The sequence below is a fragment of the Sus scrofa genome, chromosome 2 (assembly GCF_054392235.1).
Source record: "Sus scrofa isolate SSC_HxYL_T2T_F1_AM1 chromosome 2, Sscrofa_HxYL_maternal_Yorkshire_Landrace_v2.0, whole genome shotgun sequence".
Taxonomy (NCBI): domain Eukaryota; kingdom Metazoa; phylum Chordata; class Mammalia; order Artiodactyla; family Suidae; genus Sus; species Sus scrofa.
Window position 1 is genome coordinate 37,434,150 of NC_139384.1, and position 13,898 is coordinate 37,448,047.

At 37.6% G+C, this 13,898-nt stretch overlaps 1 long non-coding RNA gene across 1 annotated transcript in view; it reads left to right on the forward strand.

The window, feature by feature from the left end:
* Nucleotides 1–1,824: 1,824 nt before the first annotated feature.
* Nucleotides 1,825–13,898, forward strand: part of LOC102166247 (uncharacterized) — a 463,609-nt gene continuing 451,535 nt past the window's right edge. Inside the window, exons 1-3 of the long non-coding RNA XR_014837150.1 lie at nt 1,825–2,605; nt 3,879–3,951; nt 12,367–12,501. This is a non-coding gene — a long non-coding RNA (uncharacterized LOC102166247). The remainder of the gene's footprint in view (nt 2,606–3,878; nt 3,952–12,366; nt 12,502–13,898) is intronic.

Genomic DNA, 13,898 nt, shown 5'->3' on the forward strand with positions numbered 1-13,898 from the left:
ATGATTTGATACTAGATTATAATAAAGAAGAGTGAAGGGAAGCCCAAATCCATTATATACTTTGTTGAACAGCAGAATGAGAAAGTGAGAAAATGTTAGCCCATTCAGCACCTTAATAGTGATCTGAAGATAGAAATCTCTGTATTCCTGGGAGGATGCACAGTGAGAATGAAGGCAGGGGTGCCAGGAAGGATCACAAGGGTCTCCTCCCAAGAGCAAGTGAATTAATCACTGGTGTCTTTGTCTAAAGTAGAAACAAGAGTTGAGAGAGTCTATAAATTAGCTTAGAAGAAGATATAATCAGTTTCCAGAATCAGAGAAAAGTTCTACTTACTATAGATTTGCCCCTTGAGAAGGGTGTGGTATTGTTCCTAGCCCTTCCAATGTGGTTAGTAATATCTCATTGGACTCTTATGGGGATTTGAAGGTGATTATGTAGGTTAATTTCTGTTAATCTATTAATTTGCATGTCAGCACACATATAATAGACATTGAATAAACGTCAATTTTGTCTAACCTACAAACCCTTGTTTTCCTCATATGTGTAGAGGCCTACACTAATGAGTAGCCCAGGGTATAACATAATTTTAACATTTTGATTTTAGGTGATTACAAATATATGTCTTATTTAAATTAGAGTTTCCTTTAAAACTCTTCTTAATACTGTGTATATATATAAACTAAATGCAATTGATTTCAACAGTCATTTAAGTTATGGTTGTAATTACTCTCGGTAAGTGTATGGACTACAGGTTTCTAACCCTAATTTTTTAAAAATCAATATACTATAGCATTATCTAAGAAAAATAGACATTAACCATTCATTGTTAGATATAAAATACTGATTACTAAGAAATTCTATGACTGCAAATCAGATAAAACATCATAGTAAAGAATTAAAACAGGCTTAGACGGGCAAAAATTATTTTACAACTTTCATTTCCAATGTAAATAGAATATTTGAATTTCTGTATAGCGTAAAGCCTAGACTTAAACATAATTCAACACTTACATGGAAAACAGTGCTTGTTACTTATAAAAAACAAGAACATGGATTAGATAACATGCCTGAAATGATGCATACTATGATTTAATCAAGTGATGCATACTGAAGGACTAGGAGTGGAGAGAAAGGAATGTGAGAATTATAAAGCAGGACTTTTAGTATCCATTCACTTTCACATGCATCATCACAGATAGCCAGGGCATATATTATTTTTTTCCAATTTTTATAGATGAGGAAATAGGTTCATAGAAGAATAAATACCCTGCCTAGCCACACAGAGATAAGGAAAGTCTCATGAAACTTTAGAGTCAGTAAAATATTCATAACGATAACACAGTGTCTATGAAGTGCCATACACTGTCCTAGAGATTCAAGATATAAAATTCAGGGAGGAAGACAGAGTCCTTGATTTCAGAGTTTAATTCCTCTCCTCCCCTTCCCCTCTCCCCTGCCCCCCAGAGATGATGGGCCATAAAGCAGTCATCCAATAAATTACTGGCTTAACTTTCAGAACAATGAGTACTGTGGCAGCAATAAATCTAGAAGAGGGGATAGATCATGATGAGGGAAGCACTCATGTTTAAGATAGTTAAGCTATGAAAGCTTTTCTAAGATGTGAAATTTAAGCACTGTCCAAGGCCTGCTATGTAGAAAGTCCTGAGACGCTCTAAGTACAGGTGTTCTAGGTTGAGGTCCTTGGTAGAGATGAGCTTAACATTTCCCAGAATATCAAGACAGGTGTAATGGGTCCAGAAAGAACAAGGGTTGGGCCTGGGTAATGATAGGAATTTAAGGCAGACAAAGAAGCAGCAAATAGAATCGTACATGGCCTTGTAGGGACTTCGGATTGTTTGAGCCCAGGGGAGTGAAAAAATCTGTTATGTGTTTCTAAAGGATGAAAGAATTATTGGATGTCACAATTCCTTTATATCTCAGATTTTAGTATATCTTGCATTGATCATCATATTATTCCTGTACCCCTAAAAGAAAGAGCTGACATTGTCCAAAACAAGTGTTTACTGAATGGAAATTTTAGAGTTTTCAATAGGGTTAAGAACCCCCCAGTATATTTGATGGATTTCAGATATAGTTTTTGTTCCTACCAATGATTTCTGTTGTATAGTAATTATCAAGAACCTCAGCTAATATAGTGACTCTCTTCTCTGCCTCTTGGTTTAATGACATGAGGAGTCCACATGAAGATGAGAAGTTTTTATGGCTATATTCCCAGATTGAAGCATTTTTCCATTGGGGTACAAGGTTTCTAAATTTATTGAACCAAAGGATAAAGCAATAGGAAGCAAAAAATTCTCCAAGGATTTATTAGGTGAAATAGTACCAAGGACTGTTTTCATTTATATATTTTAATTCCTGGATGCATATGATGTAGCTACAAGGGAGACTTCACCTTAGATTATTTACTTGTCTAGAGCATACAGAGCATCCTTTAAATCAGAACCACGTGTTTATAGGGTGTTTTCTCCTAGGTGTTACTCTAAGCCTTCAACAGGTGTTTCCTTGGTTCTATCAAAACAGCTTTTTTCCTGATGATGAGCTTGACATTGGAAAGCTGATGCAAGCCAGTGCTTTAAATCTCAAGTAAGTACATTTGTTTTGACAAAAAAAGAATTCATGTGTGCCCACTATCCTTCTGATTCAAATTGGCAAGATCTTGTAATTCTTCTATTTTATAGGCCAGGCTCTGGTGTGTTTTTGTTTGTTTCATTTGGTTTGTTTTTTTTTTTTTGTGTGTGTGTGTGCTGGCCCTGTTGACATCCAGCTCAATATGTGCTTAGAGGTCATGAGAGAAGATAGGAATACATTCTCTTTAGCAAGAAAGTTCCGTGGGACTTAGATGTTCAAGTCCTTTTCCTTGGCTATATTGAATCTACTGTCCCTATCCCTTTATCTCAGATTCTCAGTCCTTTCCCTCACTATCAGAAAATTGGATGGATTGAACACTTAATAGATTTGCCATCTTTCCAAACTGTGTATTTAGACACAATGATTGTTCCACCATCACTAAAATTGGCAACCAGTTTTTTTTTTTTTTCCCCATCCTGAATTGAGCATTAAAAGCCTTTACTTTGCCCATCAGAAGTAGCATCTTAAGCCACACTTTTTATTTATGCTTCATTGTCATGCTAAGCTATTAAAAGATACTCTCCCGATGTCTTGCACTCCATTTGCACTTCTCTCCCTATCACAGTAAATTCTATAATCATGATGCCATTGTAATCACATACTATCAGGGGCCCCTTCTCTCTGAACAGAATATTCATGCATTTGTCAAATATGCAAAAAATTCAACTCCATAGCACCATTTAGGGAATCTGTTTCTTGGGTCCCCTCCTGGTATCAATGTAGCAGATTCCCAGCATGAAAATAAGTGCAAGCTCAAAATGAGTTATTAAGTAGAGTTTAATAGAAGGACTATTATGAGAGCGTGGATGGAGTTAAAACTATCAAGGATTGATGAAGCACCCTGGGCTAGAGCAGAGTTAAGCAAGCACTGCCTTTGGTTTTAATAGGACAGAAGTTGAGAATTGTTATCGGAACCAACCTGAAAGCAATCTAGCAGTAGGTAAGAACAGCAAGTCAAGAGATAATGGCCTTTAACAGAGGAGACCAGATAATAGAGATCCTCTCTTTTTATTCCACTCCCAGTCTTTTTTTAGTGTTTGTGACTGGTCAAAACCAAAAAGAAATCAGAGAACAAAGAAACCATTAAAATAGTATTTCTGTGACACTGCTTTTTGCACAATATCTAGTGATATCCACAAAAAGAATAAATTGCCCTTGCATGTGAAACTTCAGGTACTGAGAACCAGGCTAAATAATTTTTGTATACTCTCAAACTCTGAAACTTTAGGTGTCTCAGTCCAGGAATTACGTAGCTGAACCACAGATTTGCATGCATCCTGCAAGAGCTGTTCTGCAGTATGGTAAGTAAGCTTTATAGTCATTTGTCAGGGATAGTGTTTTGTTATTGATTTCTTGAAGAACAATCAGGCAAGATGGGCATTAAAATTGCACCAATTTACTGAAATTGCTCTGGCTTTGGTAACTCCTCTGTAGGCTGCGATTTGAAATGAACTGTCAGAGACAGTGCTCCATTGAATCCCTTATTATGCCAGTCTCTTTTCATGCTATCTGTAATATAATAGAAAAAAGATAAAAAGAACAGATTTGAGTATAATTCACTTTAGCAGGTACATTTTTATCTATTATGGAGTATTATTACCTGGTTGGGAAATTAAATGTGACTCTCAAAAGCTTTCCCAAGAAAGTCTCTATAATTTAGGAAAGTGATAAAAACAATCCAACATCATTTATTCAATATCTATTATATGTCTAGCAATGTTGAAGCCTGTATCAAAGAATTAGGAAACTATTGCATACTTTCCTCTAAAGGTTAATTAGCTCCCCCCCCACCACACAGGATATGGATATAGCAGTTTATACAGTTGGTGTAGGGCACTGGACATCAAAATTGACCTTTTTTAAAAGATAAAAATTATTGTTTCACTTTTAATTTCATATTGTTTCAAAGGTGCACAACTGTATCTCTGTATAACACAAACTGATTTTTGTTAATATATACAATGACTTTAAATTTTGTTATATATCTATTTTAAATACATATTAAGGACATATAATTAGATAAGTGAAAAATTTAAACCAATTCAAAGAAAAATATTAAACAAAGAGATGGCCTGCAAATGACATTTTGAATGTAGTATATAAGTGTATAAAACTAGGGAAATACTACCTTATAAAAAGCTACTTACAAGTGATAATGAAGATTACAGTAGAACAAATAGAGTGGAACATATTAGGAAAAATCAATCTCTTTGGAGGGTTCCTTATCTAACTATACTAGGTACAAACATGATGTCAATAATAGCCTAATGAATAATTAACAATTATTAGATGTTAAGTCTACTTTTGAGTAGATTGAAATGATAATTTTACAACCAAAGACAAATAACATACAATATATCATTATTCTAGGTTGTGGATAAGAGTATCCTTGGAATTACCAAAGAGGTTTTTTTTCCTAATTCCATTAAATTAAATAGTGACGCTCAGCCATGAGAAACACAGTAAAGAATAGAAAATGTAAACAAAATATGAATAAGAACAATGTACGTAAATAGTATACGGATTAGCTAACCAGCTGTTATTTAGGAGTCATCTGTCTGATTGCAGTAGAAGACACAACTAAAAGTTGATGTATAAAAAAGTAAATATTTTTCATTGCATGTGAAAATAACAGGGAAGCATAATCCAGGGGACTAAACAATGGCATTCTTATACCTTAGCACTATGTTTTCTTTATTCACAGGCTTCATAAAAGTGAACTTGAACATATTGACCTTATATCATCCTTACTATCAACAGTTTGACCAGAAAATAAAACCTCTCTAACTCCTGCATGTATCTTGGAGTTCACTTTGAAACATCTCAAATCAAGGACCATCTGTAGAACAGTTTTTGTGTCTAGGAACCTGGGATTATACTGATCACCCAGGACTGGGTCAGGTTGTTTCCTCTTATTATTCTTACCCCTATATGTGGATGGAGTCCCACTGAACCAAATAGAAGCAGAGTTAGGGGAAGGGTTGCACTCCATAAGAAAGGTGGTGCACAATTGCTTGGCAAAGGGCAATAAACTATGGGTTACAAAGAAATTGTACCCCACAACCATAGGAACATATGGCTGAATTATTTCTCAGCAATAGCTTCTCTGAGGTGTACTTTTTATATAATGTTATGTATTTGCCATGCAGTTCATATTGTCTCTTCAATGGGGATTTATTTTTAGATTATACTTCAAATAGACATTACTCTTCCCACAAAGAAAAAAAAAATGTTTGAATTGCTTTTGCTGGTAGAATTCTAATATTTTAGATATCAGCTGACAATGAGAACACAAAAATACACAGAAATTGCTGCTCCAGAGCAAAGCTTATACACAGCATTTCATTGAGAAGAATAGGCTTTCAAAACAATCAAAGAATAATATCTCAGAAGAAGCACCACCTAATACTCAGTTGTGAGACCTAAACAAGACCAAAATCCTCCGTGCAAACAGGGAGAACAATATGGGGCATACACAAGACCCAATCCAGATCACAACTGTCTTCAGTTGCCCAGGCTTTGGGTCATTGCCTTTTCTGAAAGAAGAGAAATTTAAGACTGATATTGAAATTCATTCACAGAATTTTTATATTTATTGTGCAAATTTGTATAGAGTGAATGCAAATAGTTTGAGTTGACAGATTATAAGCTCAAAAGGTCCAGTGCAAAATGCAATTATTAGGCCCTTAGTAAAAAATGATTAAATATTTAAAGATCATTAAACCCATGATGGGGCTCATTTAAGTAAGGGACCCTATATAAATGCACCTAAAACTGTCCTTGTGACTCAGTCAGTATGAAAAAATCATTTGTTACTCTTATGCAGTCCAAAGTTAAAGAATCTGTATAGATACCTGCATTTACTCCCATATCCTGACCACTAAGATCAAGTTTCAGGGGCTCAGAACAACCTCTTCAGATAAGCAGTACTTCAGATAAGCAAGACACCCCCCCCCCCAATACACACACACACACACACACACACACACACACACACAGAGGCACTGAAAAAACAAAGGTTATCTGTCATACAAGAAAGACCAAAATACTCAGGAGTATGTGGAAATATTAATAATAAATAAATCTGATTCTCTTGGGTTCAGAAACTTTGTTAATAATTTTTGAGTGTTCAGAGATACTGTGAGATCTAATATACATCACAACACCAGATTATTAAATTTACATTTCAGGGAAAAAAAATTACACCTTTAGCATTTTATTATAAAATTTGAACTTTGTCTCATAGCAGCAGGTGATAAGATTTGTACACTCAAGTATTCAAAGTTAATGTTCAGAGAGTTGAGCATAAAACAATAACAGTATATGATATTGTCATTCTTGGATATTATAGTAATTCAACTAACAGCTATTGTTTATTGAACACTATATATATAGTTATATATATATAGTGTTTTATATATATATATATTAAAAAACATATGGCCATATGCCCAAATAAGTTAGTTTTCCCATTATATGTAGGTGAGGAACTCAGATAGTTGAGGTGATTTTCTTTTGGTGACATAGCCAATAAATTAGACTTGGTAACCAACACTATATCTAAAATCCATGTGTTTATTTCATTATTCTTGGTGCTTGTCCTTTTTCTTTCAAGACAGGGGCAAATAAAACTATGTTAGTTAAAAAAATTATCTGAGATCTGCTGGTTTTGAGAACAGAGCTAGATTGGGGCATAGAGATGAGAGAGAGAATGCAGATTCTCACACTTTCATAATTCTTGGTCCTATTTGAGACAAAGGTTCCCCCCTCTTAAATAGTAGACATTTCCTAAAAAGCTTGCAGATTCTGGTTGACAATTGATTCCTGTCAGGATATAACAGAATATTTTAGAGAATAACAGCATAAAAGCAGATTAGAAGAAAACCAAACCAAACCAAACCAAAAAAGCTAACAATTGAGTTCTTACAAAATAGCAGGCACTAGTGTCAGAACTTTACCAGTACAGTCATTCTGTGGTATTCATGGAGGTCTGGTTCCAGGACCCCTGTAGATACCACAATCTACAGATACTCAAATTTCTTATAATAAAATAGTGTAAGCAATTGCATATAACCTGCAAGTATTCTCCCCTATTCTTAAATCATCTCTGCTTATAATACTTAATACAATGTAAATGCTATGTGAGTGGTGTTAAATACAATGTAAATACAATGTAAATAATTGCCTGCCAACAGCAAATTCAAGCTTTGCTTTTGGCAACTTTCTGGAATTGGGGGTGGGTGGGTAATATTTTCAGTCTGATTGGTTGAATGCATGGATGTGAAACTTGTAGATTTGGAGGGCCAACCATATTGTCAGAATAATCTTATGGAAAAAGTTCTATTATCAGCATATCATAGATGAGGAAACTGACTTTTCCAGTATCACTTAGGTATCATGAGTAAAAGCTGCCCTCCCTACAACAGACTTGGTACGTAGACCAAAGACTTTCAGGGGAGCTGTGGTCAAAGACTCAGGCCCTTCTGTCAGTCCCTTTTTTTTTTTTTTTTTGTCTTTTTTTAGGGCCACACCCATGGCATATGGAGGTTCACAGGCTAGGCGTCTAATTGGAGCTGTACCTGCCAGTCTGCGCCACAGCCACAGCATAGCCAGATCTGAGCCTCATCTGCAACCTACACCACAGGTCACAGCAATGCCAGATCTTATCCCACTGAGCGAGGCCAGGGATCAAACCTGTAACCTCATGGTTCCTAGTGGGATTGGTTTCCGCTGTGCCATGATGGGAACTCCACTTTTTTTCACCGTTGCATTCCTAGCCCTTGTGCCTTCATTCCTGAATCCTCTTATCTAGGGCTTTCAGTTGAGGTGTTCTTCAGGCATCACGGCCTGGACCCTCCTCATGGCAGCTGAAGGGAGGAGAGGAAAGCCTTGAAGACACCTTTCTCCACTCTGACTTTGTTCTCGGTCCTCTTCTACTCCTAGACCTACCTCTTTGCCCTCTTCTTCAGTCTCAGGGTCCGAAAAACTAAAGAGCCCTTTCTTCAGGCTCCCTTGGTGGTGGGATAAGCCCTGTACCTGTGCTGATTCACCTAACTCTTGACGAGTACACTGTTTCCTCAGGGAAAATGGAGTGGGAGTGGGTGTATGTGTGTGTGTGGGGGGGTGTTGGTACTTCACAGTAAGTGATGTAAGACTGGGCTGTTATTGTCATTTTGGCTCATTGTTTGTAATGAGTTACTTCAACAGTCGCAGGCTCATCTGAGTTCCTGACACACATGGGTGGTCTGTTTGTGTTCTAACCTAGTGAGATATTTTAAAATTGGATGAAACAGACTTTCCTTTTTGATTAGGATTCAGAAACTCACTAGAGATTTCCATTTTCATCCTTACAATCAAAACTAGGCAGATAATCTAAAAAAAAGTTATAATTTAAAAAAATCAGAGAGCTGAAATGGCCAGGGCTTCCTGCAAGTAGAAATATATCCACCCTCCAAAGGCAGGGGTCAGAGCGGGCAAACCAAGAGAAATCTATCAGAGGACCTTTGAGATTTCAGCTACCAGAAAAGATCAGAGAAATCATCTTTATCCAATCTCCTCTATCCAAAACTACAATTAAGAAAATGAAGAGATAAACACATAAAGGCAGGGAGTTCCTGTCGTGGCTCAGTGGTTAAGGAATCCGACTAGGAAGCACGAGGTTGCGGGTTTGATCCCTGCCCTTGCTCAGTGGGTTAAGGATCCGGCGTTGCCATGAGCTGTGGTGTAGGTTGCAGACGTGGCTCGGATCCTGCGTTGCTGTGGCTCTGGCGTAGGCTGGTGGCTACAGCTCTGATTAGACCCCTAGCCTGGGACCCGCACTATGCCGTGGGGAGCGGCCCAAGAAATAGCAAAAAGACAAAACAAAACAAAACAAACACACACACACACACAAAGGCAAAGCACTGTTTTTTCACAACATATTTCAGTCAGCAAACTTAAAATAAGAAAAGAGCTCTTATCAATCAATAATAAACATAATTCACCACCAGAAAAAAAATGGGAAAAAACTTGATAGTTCATAAATGAAGATATACCAATGGCACATAAGCACATTAAAGATTCTCAACATAAATATAAGGGAAATGCAGTAATTCATATATCATTTTACAACTAATAGAATAGATAAAAATAAAAGACTGATAATGCCAATTATTAATGTGATATAGAATAATAAATAATACAGGAGGCTTCATATGTATCTCCTGGGCAAAATGATAAAACCAAATTGGAGAACTGCTTTGCAGTTTCTTATAAAGATAATCAATAGACCCACCCTAGGACCATTTTAAGTACAAAAATGGATATCTACCCTAAGTCTATTGTTCAATATTGTATCACGAAAATATTATTGGCTTTTTCTGAACTTGGTTTCATCACTTGTAAATACCCTGAAAAGGTTATTTTAAATATATTTACAGGCTCTCAATATACATATATTTTTATGTAATGAAGGTTATTTTAAATATATTTACAGGCTCTCAAATATACATATAATTTTATGTAATGAAGACATGGAAAAAGCATGCAAATCATAGAGTGCATTTTAAAGACTACTAATGGCCAACAGAATAAGAACAAGGTAGACAAACCTAATGACAAATTCTTTGGCAAGAATTGGAAACAATATTTACTTCATAGACTATTTTGGTTAAACAGCCATCTGTATTGGTTATTTTATGGGTTTTTTTTTTTTTTTTTTTTTTTTTTTTTTTTTTTTGTAATTTCTTGGGCTGCTCCCACCGCATGTGGAGGTTCCCAGGCTAGGGGTCTAATCAGAGCTGTAGCCACCGGCCTATGCCAGAGCCACAGCAACACCAGATCCGAGCCTTGTCTGCAACCTACACCACAGCTCATGGCAACGCCAGATCGTTAACCCACTGAGCAAGGGCAGGGATCAAACCTGTAACCTCATGGTTCCTAGTTGGAATCGTTAACCACTGAGCCATGACGGGAACTCCCTGTATTGGTTATTTTAATAAGCTGCTAATTAAAGCTTTGCAAACCTAATACAAATTTTCTCTCCTGCATTTTTTTCCCCTTCCCCTGAATCCAGGCTTTCTGGTTCACAAGCAGATGCCTGAAGTGTGAGATTAAGACAGAAGGAGTGTTTATTTCTTTGTGTGTTTTTCAAAGGTAGGGATGTGATTTGATAGTGAAAGTCTGAAGTGTTGTATTTATTGTTTTTGAAAAACATTAAGAGAGAGTTGAAAAATAAATTTTAGAAAAGAAAAAGAAGTTGCCTTTCTCTGAGTAATTTTTCATTGTCTTTAGGATGGTGTGCCTCTGTACAGCACACAGCATAAGCTAAGTCCCATTTCAAAGGAGATGTCTAGGTGGAGTTCTTTAAAATTCAGTCATTTGGAGTTCCCTAGAGGCTCTCTGCTTGTAGTCCTTGCTAAAGCCTTTGTGTGTTCAACCTTTTGTTGGATTTCAGATTTATTTTATTAAATGTTACCTGCTTAATGGAGACCCTGGGGGATCAGAGACTCCTTAAATCTTGATATCCCCTACTGCACTGGCTGGATAGCTTCTTTGACTGGCTTAATATTATTCTCTTAAGACTGTGAGAACATATTTTTGTGACTTTTTTTGACAAAAGTGGATAATTTAAACTTGGTAACGATGTATAATATCATCAAATTATGCACTAATACAATTTATTATGACACCCCTTCAGGTACCTATGCTTTGGGGAATTTTGCAAGCTTATCTGGTAGAAAGTTTCACACTAGTTTTGTTTGTTGTTTGTTTTGTTTTTGGCCCATGAGTTGTATGTGAAAATTACAGTAGATTAAAAATCTCTTGAGCAATGTAGTTTCACCCAAATGCAAATCAAAAATTTTTTAATGAAAGTTAGTTGATTTAGAATGTTTCCTCAACTTCTGTTGTACAGCAAAGCAACCCAATCACACAGTTTCCTGTGCTGTACAGTAGGACCCCATTGCCAATCCATTCCATTGTAGTTTGAATCCACCAAGCCCAAACTCTGCATCCATCCCACTCCCTCCCTCCTTCCCCCTGCAACCCCAAGTTTGCTCTCCATGATCTGTTTCTGTTTTGCGGATAGGATCATCCGTGCATATTTTAGATTCCACATGTTAGTGATAATATATGGTATTTGTCTTTCTCTGACTTATGTCACTTGTTATGGGAATCTCTAGTTCCACAAATGGCATTATTTTGTCCTTTTTCTGCCTGAGTATTATTCCAATGTATGTATGTACCACTTCCTAATCCATTCATCTTTCAATGGACATTTAGGTTGTTTTCATGTCTTGGGTATTGTGAATAATGCTGTGATAAACATGCAGGTGCATTTATCTTTTTCAATGAATGTTTTGTATGGATATGTGCCAAAGAGTGGGGTCAAGTACATTTCTGTAGTCACTCCCTTTGTTTGGCCAGTCTAGGGAGCATTCTCTGTAGCCCCAAGGGTGTGGGCTGCTCCCTATTTGTTGCTAAAGGGCTTTCTCTGTTGCTGTAAACCCTGCACCGTTCTGGTGGTCCCTCCCCCTACCAGGCCAATAGCAAAGTGATCCCTGTGGCCAGTGCAAAATAAAATATGTGTCAATGGGACCCTCTCAACTCCTTTGGCTAGCTGTGCAATGTATGCTGCTTCCACAGTCCTCTACTTGATTGTTGGCTGGGATCATGGAGATTGTGCTATTCCCAAGGATTTTTCTTGCTGTTTCAGAAATAACTTTCCCTCCCCCTAGGCAACCTGTGGATCTCTGCCTACCCAGGAGGCCCAGTGTGGACTCCCAGACCATCCACAATGTTTCCAAGGAGAGCTTCCACCCCCTAGACAAGTTGAGGTTTTCATCTGGCCAGGAGCCCCTTCTGACTCCCAGGTTTGTTTTTTGCTGCTTTCTGAAATAATTTTCTTGGCCATCTAGGTAAATTGAGGCTCTCTAAACACCTAGGATACCCCGTGCAGACTCCTGCACAGTTTGTACTATTTCCAAATTCACCTTCTGCCCTTTGTCCTGACTGACTAGCAGGCCCCTTCCAACTCCCAGAATTGTTTGCACTATTTCAGGAATAGCTTCAGTGTTCCCCTGTCTGGCTGCTGCCTGGGATCACAGGGCCTGTGCTATTCCCAAGTTCCCTCTACCTGCTCCAAGGGTTCCCTCCATTTGCTCCACTCTCTCTGTACCCTTAAGGGCTATGGACTGCTCCCCAACTGTTGCTAAATAGCCATGACTAGAGGGTATATCTTGTAGCTAGAGCAGTTCTGTTCTACAGCCCGAGAGAGTCTGCAAGGGGTAAGGTTATAGAGGTGGATCCTGCCCCTTCCCTCTAGCACCCCTAACAATGGCATCTAGCTTCAAGGCCTGACCGTGTTTCTTCAGCTTAGAGCTTCAGATGTAGTCACTCCAGACTCTAGTCCCTTCAGGCTGTCTCTGCACTATCAATCCTATTTTTTCTCCCATGTAGCTTAGCCCTAACTCTCACTCTCTCTCTCTCTCTCCAAATACGGAGTTTCACGTCCCAGCCCCTGCTGACATCAGCCTATGGTTGAGGTGCAGAACAGTGAGACTGACCGTTTGTAGAGGACCATTTCTGTTTCAACTCCTTTATACTAATTGCTTTCTTTCTTCCAGTACTCCATAGATCCTCCTTCTGGTGTGGGAACATCCCAGGGTGCAGGAGTTTTCCTCCTTCAAGCTCCCTCCTAGGGGTGCAGGTCTCAACCTACTTTGTTTCTTCATTTCTCTTTCTCTCCTTTTCTTCTTATTTCATTTATCCTATGCAGTATCATGAAGTTTTTCATGATACTTCTTGGAATCCTGGGGTCTTTTTTCAGCATTCAGCAAATTTTCTGTATGAATAGTCCTACATATAGATGGATTTTCAATGTATTTGTGGGGGTAGGTGGGCCTCACTTCCTTACTCCTTTGCCCCCACTTTTTTTCCTGACTACAAATCAAATTTTGACTGGCAGTTTGTATAGAAAAGAATGGAGAGAACTACATTTGGTAAGATTTTTTTTTCAAGACAAGAAGTCCTGGTTACATGTGTTTTTTTCAAAGTTTGGAGAGTTTTTGGAACTCAGTTTTTGTTGTTGTTTTGTTTTGTTTTTTAAGATTTCTCATTTGAAGTCATTGACAGGTTCTGGTGAGAACTGAGGTGTGCTTTTTGTCTTAAATCTCTCTCTCTTTTGGCCCATATGTGAGAAAGTTGTGTGGTATTGCCTGTCCAGTTTTAATTACATCCATTTTAAATTTAGGGAGTTGTGCAAAGAGTT